This window comes from Aegilops tauschii, chromosome 2 (assembly GCF_002575655.3).
Source record: "Aegilops tauschii subsp. strangulata cultivar AL8/78 chromosome 2, Aet v6.0, whole genome shotgun sequence".
In the NCBI taxonomy this organism is placed as follows: Eukaryota; Viridiplantae; Streptophyta; class Magnoliopsida; order Poales; family Poaceae; genus Aegilops; species Aegilops tauschii.
Window position 1 is genome coordinate 335134902 of NC_053036.3, and position 19330 is coordinate 335154231.

The 19330-nt window shown below is 41.8% G+C and overlaps 1 long non-coding RNA gene across 1 annotated transcript; it reads right to left on the minus strand.

Annotated features, from left to right (window-relative positions):
* Window positions 1-5474: 5474 nt before the first annotated feature.
* LOC120973383 (uncharacterized) lies at window positions 5475-7179 on the minus strand. The gene is made up of 2 exons (XR_005768146.3): window positions 6726-7179; window positions 5475-5765 (listed from the first exon to the last, which is right to left on the minus strand). It is a non-coding gene; the product is annotated as an uncharacterized lncRNA (long non-coding RNA).
* Window positions 7180-19330: the final 12151 nt, after the last annotated feature.

The window sequence follows — 19330 nt, forward strand, 5'->3', positions numbered from 1 at the left end:
ATATTGTGTTTGGATTGTTACCCGCCCTGGTTTTTGACGTTAAGTCGCCAGGGCATATGTTCAACTTCTTTTGGCAGGACATGCAGAGTTTTGAACACAAGTAAGGGTGGTGCTCTGGATCGTATGATTGATCAGATCAAGCCTATCATAAATATTAAACCTGGTATTTCAATAGTTAACATGCACGAAGGCATGGCATAACGGATTATTGTTTTAAACTAGCCTATTACAAGGCTTTCATAAGCCCACAAAGTTCAGAGCCAAGAGATTTTTGGAGATGCACTCTTATACTTTGGCTTGGGAGCCGCCTGGGTCGTCATCAGTTTTCTTCTAGACGAGTTGATGACTCCGGATCATCCCGCGCCGGCTCTTCTTCGTCGATCATCTGAAGATCAGCCGTTGTCCAATTGATGCCGGTTAAAGCTTCAAAAGTGGCTTCATCATTGAGAATAATAGAATGATCGACTTCAGGAGCAAATATGTGCTTACACCGAGGAGGAATGAGATTGACCACATCATGGGCTGGTGGCTTAATCTTCTGATTATTATCATCATTAGCCGCCTTATATTTGTTCAAGTTTAGCTCTTCCACCAGCTTACATGCCACAAGCCGCATCTCCCGTACACAGTGATTGAAGTCCTTCTCTTCAAAAGGTGACTGATCATCTTTGAATTTAGGACACCCGGTGGCTATCTCCTTCGGGTCAAGCTCCGGTTGCCAGGCTTTGTCCCGGCCAAGTGCAACGATAGCTCCGGCTCAAGCAGCTGATTGTCTTTGCTCTTCAATCTGGCTCGGGAAGGTTGACAGGTGGTCCAGCACAACCTTAATTTGACTTGGCGGTTCTCTGTTTCCCCCCAATGCCACAAGACTGCGAAGAGTGCTGTTGTACAATTGTTCTGTTAAAGAGTAGATGGCCTTTAGCTTCAATAACATGTCTTGGCCAAGACTGGCACTTCTGGTGCTTGTGGAAGACAAGAGTCGCTAGTGGGTTAAGAACTGTATACACATACGAGAAGTCCGGTGGGTTAAACAATAGGATTGACATGTTATACTTACCAAAGATGGCGGCTGACATTTGCATAATGTGTTGTTTTAAGCCGGATAACTCTTCAGTCACCAGCTTAAGTGCAGCTTCAGCACCTTCGTCCCTTTTCGCCAGCACAGCCTTGTCAGTCACCCAGCCGGCTCTTTCAGCATCAAAACTTGCCTTCAGCTTTTGAATTTCCTCTAAAGAAGTTTTTAGCTCAAGCTTGGCCTTGGAAGTCTCTGCCTGTTGCAACTTTATATTCTTCCTCAAATCGACCACTTGCGATTCTTTCATACACAATTCTGCCTGGAATACAATAATGAATTGATGATTGTAGGGCAAGGATTAACTATTGGTGTTGATATTCTGTTAAGTCCCAAGCACACTACAAGTACTCTACTTGGCACTTGGGGGCTAATGTGGGTCAATTCATTTTTATTGAGACCCGGCGTATCTTGTGAGGTTAAGCCAGCCCTTGGGGGCTACATGTTTTGGTTTCTTAAGTGACTGTAAGTCCAGGCTCAACTTGTCAGTTTAAGCCGGCCCTTGGGGGCTAGATATTTGGATCTTAGAAATAATTATGAGTATGCATCATTTCGTTGCTATGAAATTATTGAAGCTGCACAAGTTTCTTTCAAGCTTAATTTTTCAAGAACCGGCTCATCTTTATCAGATGAGACGGCCCTGAGAGGCTACGGTTTGGAAATATTCATGAAGTCTCAAGCATAGTCAATATCTTTACTTATACTTAAGACTTGGCGGCTACATAAGTATATATGGAAAGGGATTAGTATCGTACCTCATAGAGCTCTTTCATGAGATTCACTAAGCCGGCTTCTAAATCACAGCTAGTGTGAAGGCGGCTTAGGTACCCTGCATGGATGTTGCTTGCACTGAAGGCAGCATAGCTTTCCAAATCCAGCTCGGTCTTGCCCTTATCCAAAGAATGAGATTCTTGTTTGGTGCTATGTTTGGCCAAAACAGTGGAAGCCCCTGGCGCAGAGTAAGCTGTCCCGGTGATGGTCACATCTTTAGAATCCTTGTCACGGGGGATCTCTTTAGCTAGCTTCTGAGGAGTTGGCGGCTTAGGACTCGGCGGGTCATGGCTGGCTGCCGGGTTAAGCTCCGCGTGCATTTGCTCAGGGAGGATGGCATCGACTGATGGTGGCGGGTCATCCATGGGCTCTTATGGATCTTGAGTGTGGGCCTCATAGATGTCGGTATGTTGTTTCTCCGGCTCAGCAGATTTAGGATCTTTTGAAGACCCGCCACGCTTCTGCTTCTTACAAGCCTTTGCCACTCCTCTGCAACAAACATACAAGAGTATATAAGTACACCATGGCAGATCATTGGTAGACAAATAGAAGCACTTACCCTTGGGCAACTTTGAAGATGGGCATCTGGGTTCCAGAAGATTCGCCAGACGATGGAGGTGTCTTCTGATAATTTGAGTTAGAAGGAGTGAGAGGCTAACGCATGAAGCCAGCTAAGGGATAAAGAGAATCTGAATCATGTAGCACCTTGTGTTGACGCTTGCGAGGAACAAGCATATTTGGTAAGCCGGAAATAAGGTCTTGAGAGCCGCCGCCCTGGGTTGGGCGCCTTGCTTCATGTTGTTGTTTCTTCAAAAGAAAGTTGGGATCCAAGTAAGCAAGAGGATGAGAAAATTTCACCTTCCGGATGACCCACCAAGTTTTCTATCTTGCCAAGGGTTCTCAGTCGGAGGATTAGGGTGGCCTCGGGTGTCCGGGCTATTGATACGGGCCGGACCGGCCGTGAAGATACAAGAAGACTCCCCCCATGTCCGGGTAGGAATCCCCTATGTGTGGATAGGGATACAGATGACAATAGGAAGGCTGTATCAATAGTCCGGCCCCCTAATTCAGGACTCCCTCAATGGGGATTACCTCTGCTGCATCAGCATGACTTGTTTCTGCGTCGCCCAAAGAAGAGTCGGCATCAATAAGTTGCATAAAAAGACGACCAAGGGAGTCAAGTTCTACCTCTGACTCATCATCAAGCTTGAGCAGATCTTCAGCGGTGGAATTTTTGAGATGACCCGGGCCTCGAGTTTTTGTTTTAGGCTTCTTGGCCAGAGTGGCAGCAATTAGTTTCTTCTTCCAAAAAGGGGACTTCACCTGTTTAAACATACATGAAAAGTAAGAAATATGCTATACTAGAAGTAAACAAGCAAAATGAAAGATGGTGTAAAATACTTGCAACCGGAGGTGGATTGAGTTTGTAGAAAGGGTTCAGTCCCACTTTGCGACAATTGTCCATGGTCTCCCCGAGCAGTGATTTGACTACATCGTTAACATCCTTGTCACTCAAGGATGTCTGAGTGAAACTCTGCGGATCTTGGGTATCTCCAGTGTATTCACACATTAAACTGCCGCACCGGCTCAAAGGTATTATCCTCCAAGCAACCCAGCAGTGGGTCAGGTCTACTACAGTCAAGCCATTAGCCACCAACGCCCTTATTTTGGAGAAGGTAGAGGCATATTTAACACGCTCTGCAGCAGTTAACTGGTCTGGAAGTTTGCTACGGGTATTGAGCCGGAAGGGGCGGTAACCCGGTAAATGATTTTCAACAGCCGTAGAAGTGTCTCTGCAATAGAACCAAGTGAGGTAACAATCCTTGGGGTGACTAGGACTTGGCTTCAGGAAAAATTATGTCTCTTCGCACCGGTCCACCCACATATCAAATTATCAAAGTAGCGAAGGCGAATCAAACCAACATGATGAAAGTGACTAGATGAAATTCCCGTGTGTCCTCGAGAACGTTTTACTTATTATCAGAGACTGTTCCGACCTGTCCTTTGCTACAAAAAGGAGTGTGCTACCTTGCTGCACTTATTGTAACTATTGTTACTTGTTACTTGTTACAAATTATCTTGCTATCAAACTACCTGTTACCGACAATTTCAGTGCTTGCATAAATTACCTTGCTAAAAACCGCTTGTCATTTCCTTTTGCTCCTCGTTGGATTTGACACTCTTAATTATCGAAAGGACTACGATTGATACCCTATAATTGTGGGTCATCAAGACTCTTTTCTGGCGCCGTTGCCGGGGAGTGAAGCGCTCTTGGTAAGTGGAAATTGGTAAAGAAAAATTTATATAACATGCTGAAATTTACTGTCACTTGTTACTATGGAAAACAATCCTTTGAGGGGTTTGTTCGGGGTATCTTCACCTCGACCGGAAACACAAAGAATTGCACCTCAACCTACTGCACCTACTGAAAATACAGGTTATGAGATTCCTTCGGATATGATAGAGAAACTGCTAGCTAATCCTTATGCAGGAGATGGAACACTACATCCTGGTATGCACCTAATCTATGTGGATGAAGTTTGTGGATTATTTAAGCTTGCAGGTTTACCCGAAGATGAAGTTAAGAAGAAGGTTTGCCCTTTATCTTTGGGGGGGGGAGCATTGACATGGTATAGGCTATGTGATGATATTGGAGCTTGGAACTGGAATCGATTGAAATTGGAATTTCACCCAAATTTCTATCCTATGCATCTAGTTCATCGTGATCGGAATTATATATATAATTTTTTGCTACGTGAAGGAGAAAGTGTTGCTCAAGCTTGGGGAGGCTTAAGTAAATGTTATATTCATGCCCCAATCATGAGCTCTCAAAAGAAATTATTATTCAAAAATTTTATGCTCGGCTTTCTTGTAATGATCAATCCATGCTCGATACTTCTTGTACTGGTTTTTTTATGAAGAAGACTATTGAATTCAGATGGGATCTCTTGGTAAGAATTAAACACAACTCTGAAGATTGGGAACTCGACAAAGGTAAGAAGTCAGGTATAAAACTTGAGTTTGATTGTCTTAAAACTTTTATGGATACCGATGCTTTTCCTGATTTTAGCACTACTAGCAAAAGAGCCCGTGCGTTGCAACGGGAGAGATAGATAATACCTTTTCTAAAGATAATTTGTTGTAATAAACATACTTCAGAGTGAACCGGTGCAGGATATCTCAGGAGGGAAACAAATTGGATATAGATTTAATTTATTAAATGAATCTAGCAAACCTTTATTAATTACATGTGCATCTTGTAATCTCTAGAGTATACTTTTTGCGTGGCGATTCACTGATTTGTAATCCTTGAGTTCCTTGTTTTCTTCTTCATCGTATTCTAATCTGCATACGTGTTGAAATATACTACTCCCTTCGTTTCTAAATATAAGTCCTTTTAGATATTTCAATATAGATAACATACAGATGTATATAGACGTGTTTTGGGGTGTAGATTCACTCATTTTGCTCCATATGTAGTCAATATTGAAATCTCTAAAAAGACTTATATTTAGGAACGGAGAGAGTATTTCCTTGATCAGTATGCTAGTTTCAAGCTCAAGATGTCCAACTGATCACTTCCAGGCAAAGTATGGGCAAATGCAGGGTAGAGCTAATTATAATTGAACGCTTTCTTTGTAAAATAGACATAAGAAATTTATTTTTTGGGATCAACTCCAAGCCAAATATACATAATAAATTCACTTGGCTGAAACTTTCATCATCAAGTCAGGCTAGAGGAGCCAAGTTCAGAAAATTCAGGGTATTACTGGTGCTGATCCATGCCAACAACCATCCTTGGAAGAAATATCGCTCCAAAGAAGGACTATCCCTCATCTTCTTGGCTTGTTTAAGTTATAGTAGCATGATTTCACTGAAATGGGATCCCCACCCTCGGAGTGTATTCACAGAACTCCCTCACCTACAAAAATATTAAAATGAAGTTATAAGATTCAAGTCTAGAGTCTTACCCTGATTCACGGCCTTTCATTTATATAAGTAGACACAAAGTACTATTAGATCTAAGAAGCACACCAAAAAGTATTCATGTCAAACAGTAAGCAAGCATGACATATGTATATCAGCTAGAATTTGCTGCTGCAAAGAGCCTAGCAAATTAACAAAAAAATATACCAATTCTCGGCATGATGCAGACAAAATCTACATATGAAGTTCTAAACCATACAGTGCAACATCCAAGGAAACTGAAAGGGAGAAACTCAAGCATCTAGAGATCATGTACACAAAGTATAGCTCTGTAGCGAAGCAAGCTGTTTCCCTTAAATTTGGTAGGCTTAGTACAATCAAAGAATTGGTCCTGATCAGTCAAGCTCCACAAATTTGGTATCTTTTAAGTGACAATATCCCACTTCTTTTCCAAAGTGATTATCAATTACAAAAAGGGGATCCCGTTCTCAATTGTTGGAGTACGTATTAAATAGGTAAGCTATAACAATGTTAATCTATAAATGAATTCAGTTGCATTAATTTATTACCCAGCTGTAAGAAGCATATCCAAGATAGACATAATTTCAATAATTATTAGAATTTTTTTTGATCCCAAGTGCATTACCCAACTGCAGGATCAAAGACATCAGTTAAGGAAAATTATTTACAGTTTGCAGCACAGGAAATCATAGGCTGGCATAGGCGCTAAACAAAACAACACAATTCAGATTGAATGAACACCTGAATCAGTTAAAAGATGGTGTCAAACAATATTTGTATACTGACATACATATATCCCAAATAAAGACATACATATTCAGATCGATATATGTCAAAACTGTACATCAGCCAGGTCTTGGACCTTGTACAAACAACATAAACAACATGTAGTCCGATACTGAATTTATTACAGGTAGAGATGGAGACACCTTACCATGCAAAGGTAGCAGCATGAGCAATTTCAGCGAGCAGCACGAGAAGGGCAGGAGATGACGTTTGGGAGGGCTTCACGGGGAGGAAACAACGACAACAGATGAACAAAGCATCATCTAGTGGAAACAACGACAACAGATGAACAAAGCATCATTTAGTTTCCGTACATACCCATAACCTTTTCAGCATGCAGACAACAATGATACAGTTACCTAGTAAAACTCAACCAGATCGCCTTATGTGCATGCTGAATTTCTAACTATACGGCTAGCTTAGGTGAGTCAAAACAACACAACTAATCTATATTCATTAATAAAAAAAATACCAGGTGAAGGCATCCTAATTAAAGAAACCAAAGTAAGTCCCCACAAAAGAAATAAGACGGAATCATCTCCAGGAAGGAGAGATTAGACCTATACCAAAGCATTCATTAACTAAACCAAAAGAAAATGTACCTGCAGGAGATTGGTTCGAATTGCTTACCTTTCCTGCCAAAAATTCCTTTCTCTTAAGAGCACATTGATGTCTTGCACTAAAGGGTAACATGATTGAGAACAACAACACTGAAACTATCTTGTTATTTTCTAATAGAGAAGTACACAATTACTATGGCGATGACATATACTTATTTATAGGAAAGGCCGCAAAGGACATACCTAGAGGTTTGGTCACAGAAGCATCACCCATGAGCAGTCTTTATGCTCAGACATTTAGAAGAACACTTGTTGCACACACTGCAGTCTCACAATAGGAGAGAAAAATATGCTACATATCGGAGTGGGGTGAGGGAGAGATGTTACTGCTATATACTTGGAGATGGTATGCGCATCCTCTCAAGATGAGATGGCTCTCACATCCTCTAAAGTGATGGTGACTGTGTGCGCTCACGTACTCGCTGGCTATGGCAGCTCCCATGTCCTCCGAAGCGGCAACAATCCTCGTGATCTCATGTCCTCGCTGGTTGCGGCGGTGCCACTGCGAATCCTGGCATGCAGCAGCATCGCGGAAGAAGGACGGCACTGAAAACATTGGTGCAGAAAGCAAATCCAAGAAAAATCTGAAGGCTAATGTAGTGGAAAAAATATACGCTAGTTCTCAGGAAATTAAGAATAGCAATTTTTTTAAAAATTCTTTCTATGAATCATTTATCATTAATCCTGTGCATATACTTCTCTAGCTGCACACTATTTATTAAAAATAGTGCTCATATAGCAGGTAAATTCACCAATCAAATAGCCACCCATAAACTGATATGTCGACAAATCTAATTCCATCTAGCTAACAAACACCAACTGAAGTCCTTCAATTCTAGATATTTCTAATCCTGTTTTGCTAGGTGCAGCTAGCATAACTATTCTGCAAAGCCAATTCTTAACTGAAGAAAAATCATAACATAGGTGAAGCTGGCATATCTATAATTTGCAAAGCTAATTGTTAACTGAAGAAAAAGCATAATCGAGCAAGGGGACAGAAATAATAACTACAATAGGGGAGTCAAAAACATTTTAACATCATAAAAGCATTAAAATATGGTCTTTGAGATCGTCATCTTAGACACACAAATACTGAGATACATAAGCATGATTTATACACAATAGTATCGATGCATGCGTGAGCAAAGTAGCCTATGTATGCAGTTCAAATTAAGTGAAGCAAGCTCATACAATAATTAGAAGGTTCAGTACAGTTCTCTGTTCAAATTGTTTTTCTTGTGATGCGGCAAAGAAATTCTCATACAGTTGCAAAAATCATTATTCATAGTTTAAGAGTAATAATGTTCAGGCAGGCACAAATTTAGAAAAAATACCACATGAATCTGAATTGAACCGTGCATGATTCACAATCGCATCTAAGTACAAAACCAACAGTGGTCCTCCATCTAAGCAATCCATGAGTAAACGTTGATCTCAAGATTACTAACTAAAACCAAATCTCGCAACACTAAGGGAAGAAGACCATGACCACCAGTATCAAGTGCTGAAGAATCGTATTAGGTGTTTTACAATTACGGAGAGTCAGAGAGCAGTGAAGTGGAAGCAAAGAGGAAACCAATGCTTGCTATCCAGCTCATCTCCAACAACAGTGGCAGTAAGGTGGAGTCAGTGATGGTCAGGTCAAGGCCTGACGAACATCAGGCTGTATGGCGCCGTGGCGTAGCTTCGAGGGGATACATACTTCTCGTGTACCCGCCACAGGAGACATTGCACGGCTCGACGGGCGTTCTTGTTCCTCCGGCGAACTCGGCGCTTCTTTCGACATTGGATGTTTGGTCAAAAATTGCAATTTCGACGGGATGATGGAGATTATGGTCGAAGGGCAAAACCTGATGGAGATTCCGGCCGAGGACCCTTGCTTCTTATAGTAGCCAATCAAATCCGGGCCGGGAACTACATCAATTTGTGTCAGACAAGGACACGGCCGGCCTCCAATTTCCCATCCAAATCACGACAGGAGCACCAGAGGTTGAGAAGGATACCACGGAGGAGGCCAGAGAGGACTGTTGGCGGCACGGCGGGCTAACCATACTCCATGAACACCCACGAGCGCAGCAAGGCCACGGCGTTCGCCTTCTCCTCCGCCTCGGCTGTAACCGCGCAGCAAGGCCACGACGTCCGCCTTCTCCTCCGCCTCCTCTGTAGCCGCGCCCATGGCGTCCGCCTTCTCCTCCGCCGCGGTTGTAGCCGTCCGACGAAGGCGCCACACCTCACCTGCTCGTACTCCGCCGTCGCTGTCGTCGCTGGAAAGGGAGGATTTTTGGATAAGATAATCAGGGACCGCAGACTGAATGTCGAACAAACGACCGAAGCGTTATCCCAGATTCACTAAAGAAGGGACTGCGGGTTCTATTTCGGAAAAGTAAAGGGACTTTTCTGTAAAACAGCCGCGACGGTGAGCGGGCGGGAGAAGCCATAGCCACTTTATTATTAGTTAAGGAAAAAGGAAAGAAATATGGACTTGACTTTGAGATAGTAGCTTTTTTTTGAATCATTTGCTACTCATGTTGATCTCCCTAAGGAGAAGTGGTTTAAATATCATCCCCTATTAAAGAAAATATTGAGGAGCCAGTTATAGTTAAGGATGAAACTATCATTTACCATGTTGATCCAGTTATGCCTACTGCTTATATTGAGAAACCTTTCCCTGTTAGGATAAAGGAACATGCTAAGGTTTCGACCGTGGTCAACAAAAGTAATATTAGAGCACCTAGACCCTTTGAACAAAATAAAGTAGAACATAGTATTGCTATGGTTAAAGATCTCTTGGTTGATAATGTTGATGGGCATGTTATTTATTTCTGTGATGAAGCTGCTAGAATTGCTAAACCCGATACTAAAGATAAGAATAAACCCGTTGTTGGCATGCCTGTTGTCTCAGTTAAAATAAGAGATCATTTTTATCATGGCTTATGTGATATGAGTGGTAGTGTTAGTGCTATTCCTTTTACTCTATACCAAGAAATTATGAATGATATTGCACCTGCTGAAATAGAAGATATTGATGTTACTATTAAACTTGCTAATAGAGATACTATCACACCACTTGGTATTGTTAGAGATGTTCAAGTCTTGTGTGGAAAAATAAAATACCTTACTGATTTTCTAGTTCTCGGTTCTCCACAAGATGATTTTTGTCCCATTATATTTGGTAGACCTTTCTTAAACACTGTTAATACTAAGATAGATTGCAAGAAAGAAACCGTCAGTGTTAATTTTGGTGATGTGTCTCATGAGTTTAATTTCTCTAAGTTTCGTAGGCAACCTCATAATAAAGAATTTCCTAGTAAGGATGAGATAATTGGTCTTGCTTCTATTGTCGTTCTTCCTACTGATCCACTAGAACAATATTTTTTTTGACACATGAATACAGTAGGAGAGGCTCCTACTATGATATATTAACCAATGTAATAGTTACACTTTACATGGGTTGTGATTTACATTACCCAACCCATTTTGGGTGGGTATCTAGAGCCTAGCAAAACAAAAAGCTCAAGGTGGTATAAAAGAAAGTAGAAAAGGGGCTATAAACTCCCTGTGCTTTTCTTTGGCTCGGTACACTAGGAGGCCAAAATCTTCCTTGAATCGTCTAGCCCATGACCCAAGTGTGGGATCAATCCCTCTAAAGTGCCTATTATTTCTTTCCTTCCACAGACTCCAGGAGGCATATAGGAACACTTCCATGAACATAGGTCTATTCCAGTCATTTCTAGCGTGCTCAATCCACTGTAACCTGTCGCCATGGTTACTCCACTGAATATGCAGGGTGTCCCAACAAGCTACACTGAAGGGACATCTGAAAATCATATGCTCAAGGGTCTCTTCATCAGATTTCCCACATAAAATGCATCCATAATTTGTCCCAATATTGTAATGCCTTCGTTTCAGCATGTTGCGAGTGTTTAGGCGTCCTGACAGCAGTAGCCAGCCGAAAACTTTAATTTTCATTGTTGCTGAGGATTTCCATAGCCATTTAAAGGATCTATGGGCATTGGCGTCTCTGAAATAGAACTGATAATATCTTTTTGATGTGTATACGTTAGAGCCCCAAGCGTACGCCACATCATGAGCAATATTTGCTTGACCATGAAAATGATATGCACTTACATGAAAGAAATGAAATAGATAGGATGTTCTTTGAACAATAACCTATTCTTAAACATAATTTGCATGTTGAAACTCTAGGAGGTCCTCCTCGACCTAAGGGTGATCCTGTATTTGAATTCAAACAATTACCTGATACTTTGACATATGCTTATCTAGATGAAAAGGACATATATCCTGTTATTATTAGTGCTAACCTTACACAGCATGAAGAAAAGAGATCATTAAAAACTCTGAGGAAGCACCGAGCTACTATTGGATATACTCTTGATGATCTTAAGGGCATTAGTCCCACTCTCTGTCAGCACAAGATTAATATGGAACCTGATGCTAAACCCATTGTTGATCACCAACAACGATTAAATACTAAGATAAAGGAAGTGGTAAGAACTGAAATACTAAAGCTTCTGGAAGCAGGTATAATCTATCCCATAGCTGATACTAGATGGGTAAGTCATGTTCATTGTGTTCCTAAGAAAGGAGGTATTACTATTTTTCCTAATGATAAAAATGAACTTATCCCACAAAGAATTGTGACTAGTTATAGAATGGTAATTGATTTCAGAAAATTAAACAAAGCCACTCGAAAGGATCATTGCCCTCTACCTTTTATTGATCAAATGTTAGAAATACTATCAAAGCACACACACTTTTTCTTTCTTGATGGATATTCTGGTTTCTCTCAAATACCTGTATCACAACCTGATCAAGAGAAAACCACTTTTACTTGCCCTTTTGGTACTTATGCTTATATATGCATGCCTTTTGGTTTATGCAATACACCTGCTACCTTTCAAAGATGTATGACCGCTATATTCTTTGACTTTTGTGAAAAGATTGTTGAGGTTTTCATGGATGACTTTTCCGTTTATGGAACTTCTTTTGATGATAGCTTAAGCAACCTTCATCGACTATAGCAGAGATGTGAGCAAACTAATTTTGTCTTGAATTGGGAGAAGTGCCACTTTATGGTGAATGAAGGTATTGTCTTGGGGCAACAAAAAAATCTGAACGAGTTATTGAGGTGGATAAAGCTAAGGTTGATGCAATTGAGAAAAGGCCGTGTCCAAAAGATATTAAAGTTATTCGAAGTTTCCTTGGTTATGTTGGTTTCTATAGGAGATTCATTAAAGACTTCTCTAAAATTTCTAGGCCCCTTACTATTCTCCTTCAAAAGAATGTTCCATTTGTTTTTGATGATGATTGTGTAGAAGCCTTTCAAACACTTAAGAAAGCCTTAACTTCTGCACCTATTGTCCGACCACCTGATTGGAACTTGCCTTTTGAAATTATGTGTGATGCTAGTGATTATGCTGTTGGTGCTGTTCTAGGACAAAGAGTTGATAAGAAATTAAATGTTATCCATTATGCTAGTAAGACTCTAGACAATGCTCAAAGAAATTATGCTACTACTGAAAAAGAATTTCTAGCAGTTGTCTTTGCTTGTGATAAATTTAGATATTACATAGTTGGTTCTAAAGTAATTGTTCACATCGATCATGCTGCTATTAAATACCTTATGGAAAAGAAAGATGCTAAACCTAGACTCATTAGGTGTGTTCTTTTGCTACAAGAATTTGATACATATCACTGATAGGAAGGGAGTTGAGAATCCCATAGCTGATAACTTGTCTAGGTTAGAAAATATTCTTGATGACCCACTACCTATTGATGATAGCTTCCCTGATGAACAACTAGTTGTCATAAATGCTTCTCATAACACTCCTTGGTATGCAGACTATGCTAATTATATTATTGCTAAATTTATGCCACCTAGTTTCACATACCAACAAAAAAATCTTCTATAATTTAAGACATTACTTTTGGGATGACCCACATCTTTATAAAGAGGGAGTAGATAGTATTATTAGACGTTGTATACCTGAGCATGAACAGGAACAAAACCTACGGAAATGTCACTCCAAGCCTATGGAGGGCATCATGCGGGAGATAGAACTGCACACAAGGTATTACAATTTGGTTTTTATTGGCCTACTCTTTCCAAAGATGCTCGTAAGTTTGTCTTATCTTGTGATGAATGTCAAAGAGTTGGTAATATTGGTAGACGTCAGGAAATGCCTATGAATTATTCACTTGTTATTGAACCATTTGATGTTTGGGGATTTGATTATATGGGACCTTTTCCATCCTCTAGTGGGTATACACATATTTTGGTTGCTGTTGATTATGTCACTAAGGGTGTGTTTGGTTGAGGAACCAACTATCACGCAATGGAATGGTTCCATTCCAGAGGAATGGGTTGGTTCCGTTCCTGTGTTTGGTAGGTGCAAAAAAGTAGAACGGGTTGGTTTCATCCCGGTGTTTGGTTTGGAAGAATGGAATAACAGAAATTCAAATTTTTGGCAGCATTTCATTTGTATTTTCAAGAAAAAGACAACATAACAATATATATTGACAAATAACACAATTTCCAGCAATATCATAAGGTAGCAATCATGTAGCAAGTTCATTTGGCACATCCAAAAGCAATCAACCAGTACATGTCTTTCACATACAAATAGCCAGTACATGTCTTTCACATACAAATAACCAAGGAAAGTGCACTACAGCCGTACATGTTCACATACCAAATATCCAAAAGAAACCCAATGACACTACAACCATACATGTCAAGTTCACATACTTGACAACCATATCGAATTTAGAAGTTTTTCTTCACATACCTACTCACCCAAACAGATTTGTTGGTTTCGGAAAGCTTCATGAAGGCCCTTGCAGTCTTGGGTTTGTCAACAAGATGAGCATAGTAGTGGGCAAGGTGCTCTTCATCAAATTCTTTCAAACCAGAGACTACACCCCAAAGGTCATCGGGTATATCATCATCATCTCCACCAGATTTTACAAGAGCTTCAGCCACAAGTTTAAACCCATCTTTGAGAATGGCACCTAGTGGATCCTCTAGAACTTTCACCACCTTGGCCTTCTTTTTTGGTGGTCTTTTGGGGTGAGAAGACTCACCAACTTGCAGTGACGTGTTGATCTCACCATTCTCCTCATCATCGACGTCAATAGAAAGGAGATCATTTCCAGACCTTGCATTCATCCCCTTAGCCCCGGTTGTTCCAAAAATGGTCTCCATGGCATGATAGTGTTCAATTGGGTTGTTCAAGAAGGGAGCATCAGGTTTGTGGGTCTACAAAAAGTTTGCAAGTCATTAGCATAATGAAGGCAGAAAATGAGATTATATTGTTCATACTATAAGTAGCTTACCATACAATGACCTGCATAGTGTTCTTCGTTGAGCCTACTTGTGCAAGTATCTTCATATCATAGAGCTCCACTTAAATTCTTCAAATTGACAACCCTGACCCAAATCTTCCTCCACTTCTTGAGATGGTTTCTAACTTGATCAGAGGTGATAGCTAGCTTGAATTGTTCGTTCAAAACAGCAGCACACTGTTTGAGATGTCTCTCCCTGAATCCACTGGAAGTTCTCTTCCCTTTAGCAACAAGGTCAGCCAAAAAACCTAGCATTGTGTTGGTTATGGAAGTGGTCCATACAATGACCCCACTTTTCCCAGAGTTTCCACTTGCAGCGGTAACTTCAACATTGTCCATTTCTGTCCAGTCATCAAGAAATTGCAAAAGAATGGATAAAAGCATCTAAATTTAAAAGGTACAATCTGTTGCTGTTTGACATAATAAATACCACTATCTGTCCATCCATAAAAATGTTGCAATAAAAAGGATGAAATCATCAAAAATATATGGTTTGACATAATAAATACCACAATTTGTCCATCCATCAAAATGTTGCAATAAAAAGGATGAAATCATCACAAATATATGGTTTGACATAGCAAATACCACAATCTGTCCAGCCATCAAATGAATGCAAAGGTAGTTGCATAAACATTACAAATACATAGTGCGGCGCACTCATAAATTGGCATACATGATTTGCTTATCTTCCCACATTTGAGCAACAATTTGTAGCCTATGGTCTACCAAGGCCCTATTGTCACTTAATTGTTGCCTTGATGTTCGAATTGGTTGGGTGGTCCATGTCACTTCCGGTATAATGAATTCATCGATCCCTTGTGATAGTGCATAATTATGAATAACACAACAAGCTATAACAATGTCAACTTGGACCGGGAAAGTGAAGAATGGTTTGGCATCATCTAAAATTTTGAAATGTCTCTTGAGAGATCCAAAAGCCCTCTCTACCGTCACTCATAGAGATGAGTGCCTAAGGTTGAATAGCTCCTTATCATTTTGGACCGGTTTGTTGCCCCACTCATTCAATGGTACCTCACGCCACGAAAAGGTGGAAAGAACCCAGGCTTGGCTCCTAACCGGCATCAACTAGGTAGTACTTTCCTAAAAAATAAAAATAAATATTGGTTACAATGGTTTCGTAAGGAAGTAACAAATGGACAATTTCTATCTAGGTCAACGTCTTACCAGGTGGTACTTGTAAGCCTCTCACGAGTTAATGCATCAACTAAGACGGTCGCGTCGTGTGCGGGCCCTTCCCAACCAGCCAACACATATGTGAAGCGGAGGTCAAAATCTACTGCTGCCATCACATTTTGAGTGGTAAAGGCCTTCCTACCTCAAAAAGAAGGCTCCACATCTTTGGTAACACCTGCTCGCACATGTGTACCATCGATAGCTCCAATACAATACTATATAGTGACCAGTATAAAATGTCATATCATATAGCCTAGGTAGCTAAGGAATAGTTTCTGAAACCGCCTTAACATATGGGTCAAATCGATGATTTCTAGCAATTTTTTGCTGGGGTTTCCAATGATGGTGGCCTTATATAATCATTACGAGGGTCGCCTATGGCATGAAGAGCCTTTCTAAAATAGATGCTAGTTGTGTGTGGCACCCCGGCTCAGAGAAACCGGAAAGCCCCATATTCCAGCCCAGAGATCAAGGAGAAGTCTCTGGAATACGACACTGCTTGACATAGAACAAATCAGCTCTTATTACAAGAATGATAATACAAGGGTCTGATGTTACAAAGAAGCACACCAGCACGGCGAAACTACGCCTGTGATACTACACTTGCTCTATGCCCGCAGTGGAACAACTCGTAGCACCGGAATACTTCTAGCAGCGGAATAACGACAAAGGTGGTGAACTCCACTCCGCAGGGACTCTGGCTGGGACACGATCTAGCTTGCACGCACGGCAACCTCGACAAGCAATCAAGCAATCATGGAATCACCTGCAATCTGGCATGACACACCAGGTCAGTACATTGAATGTACTTGCAAGCTCACAACAACCATAAACATCAAGGCAAGACAACAACATAGCATTAACAGGTTAATTAATTCACAACTACTATGATGAAGCAACTACTAAGCATGGTACGCAACTACTATCATATTGATAAACCAACATCTCAATCCCAACAACCATCTCACTCTTGACTAACCGGCCAAGCAATATACCATTTCGATCACCTCGTGATAAAAAATCCAAACGGTGATCATTCACGGATCACAAACGGAACCACACTTGGTTCAACGGGTTACCTCGTAACCAAACGGTGATCGTTCACGAATCACAAACGGAACCACACCTGGTTCAACATGTTACCTTGTAACCAAACGGTGATCATCCATGGATCACAACGGAACATCCACATGATCACCTCGTGACCACATCACAAACTGGATAATCATCCTCGAGATCATACCAACAACATCATCAACATCCAGCCAAACTGTACTGCTCAATATATCAATATATAAATCACCTATAAGTCATTCCGTCATGTGAGTGTTGATCGAACGGTGTGACCTAGTACGAACTTGTGCCCATGACCGAGGACGCGGCTATCAATAGATTAAACACACACACACTCTGCAGAGGTAGCGCACTTTACCCACACTGATATGTCTCCAATGTATCTATAATTTTTTATTGTTCCATGTTGTTTTATTATCAATCTTGGATGTTTTATGTGACGCCCCCGTACACTAATCATGCACGCAAATGTGTACGATCAAGACCAGGGACTCACGGGAAGATATCACAACACAACTCTAAAACATAAATAAGTCATACAAGCATCATAATACAAGCCAGGGGCCTCGAGGGCTCGAATACAAGTGCTCGATCACAGACGAGTCAGCGGAAGCAACAATATCTGAGTACAGACATAAGTTAAACAAGTTTGCCTTAAGAAGGCTAGCACAAACTGGGATACAGATCGAACGAGGCGCAGGCCTCCTGCCTGGGATCCTCCTAACTACTCCTGGTCGTCGTCAGCGGCCTGCACGTAGTAGTAGGCACCTCCAGTGTCGTAGGAGTCGTCGTCGACAGTGGCGTCTGGCTCCTGGGCTCCAGCATCTGGTTGCGACAACCAGGTAGAAAGAAAAGGGGAAAAAGAGGGAGGGAAGCAACCGTGAGTACTCATCCAAAGTACTCGCAAGCAAGGAGCTACACTACATATGCATGGGTATATGTGTAAAGGGGCATATCAGTGGACTGAACTACAGAATGCCAGAATAAGAGGGGGAAAGCTAGTCCTGTCGAAGACTACGCTTCTGGCCATCTCCATCTTGTAGCATGTAGAAGAGAGTAGATTGAAGTCCTCCAAGTAGCATCGCATAGCATAATCCTACCCGGCGATCCCCTCCTCGTCGCCCTGTTAGAGAGCGATCACCGGGTTGTATCTGGCACTTGGAAGGGTGTATTTTATTCAGTATCCGGTTCTAGTTGTCATAAGGTCAAGGTACAACTCCGGGTCGTCCTTTTACCGAGGGACACGGCTATTCGAATAGATAAACTTCCCTGCAGGGGTGCACCACATAACCCAACACGCTCGATCCCATTTGGCCGGACACACTTTTCTGGGTCATGCCCGGCCTCGGAAGATCAACACGTCGCAGCCCCACCTAGGCTCAACAGAGAGGTCAACACGCCGGTCTAAATCCTATGCGCGCAGGGGTCTGGGCCCATCGCCCATTGCACACCTGCATGTTGCGTACGCGGCCGGAAGCAGACCTAGCCTATTGGCGTTCCAGTCCAATCCGGCGCGCGCCGCTCCGTCACTGACGTCAAAAAGAGCTTCGGCTGATACCACGACGTCGAGTGCCCATAACTGTTCCCGCGTAGCTGGTTAGTGCGTATAGACCAAATGGCCAGACTCAGATCAAATACCAAGAACTCGTTAAGCGTGTTATGTTGAAGTAACCGCGGACGCCGTCCAGGGCCAGGCCCACCTCTCACCTAGGCGGTCTCAACCTGCCCTGTCGCTCCGCCACAAAGATCCACTTGCGGGTACTCCTACGAGCCGACCCGACTTTAGTCACCACAGGTGTCATGTATATAGTATATAAGTATATACCCGTGATCACCGCCCAAGTGATCACGGCCCGATAGTATAGCACAGCAGACGGACAAGAATGTAGGGCCACTGATGGAAAACTAGCATCCTATACTAAGCATGTAGGATTGCAGGTAAAGGTAACAACAGTAGAAGCAAGGACAGGCTATGCATCAGGATAGGATTAACGGAAAGCAGTAACATGCTACACTACTCTAATGCAAGCGGTATAGAGAAGAATAGGCGATATCTGGTGATCAAGGGGGGGGGCTTGCCTGGTTGCTCTGGCAAGTAGGAGGGGTCATCAACTCCGTAGTCGAACTGGGCAGCAGCAGCGTCGGTCTCGTAGTCTACCGAAGAGAAGAGGGGGGAGAAACAGTAAATACAATGCAAACATAAGCATGACGATGCGTGACATGACAATGAGCGGTGCTAGGTGTGTCCTAACGCGGCAGTAGGTGGTACCGGCGAAGGGGGGGAACATCCGGGAAGGTATTCCCGATGTTTCGCATTTTCGAACAGATGAAACGGAGGGGGAAAGTTGCGAGTTCGATACGTTAGGGATGTGTGGCGGATGAACGGACTACGTATTCGGATTCGTCTCATCGTTCTAAGCAACTTTCATGTAGAAAGTATTTTCATCCGAGTTACGGATTATTTTATATGATTTTCTAAAGATTTAATCATTTTCTG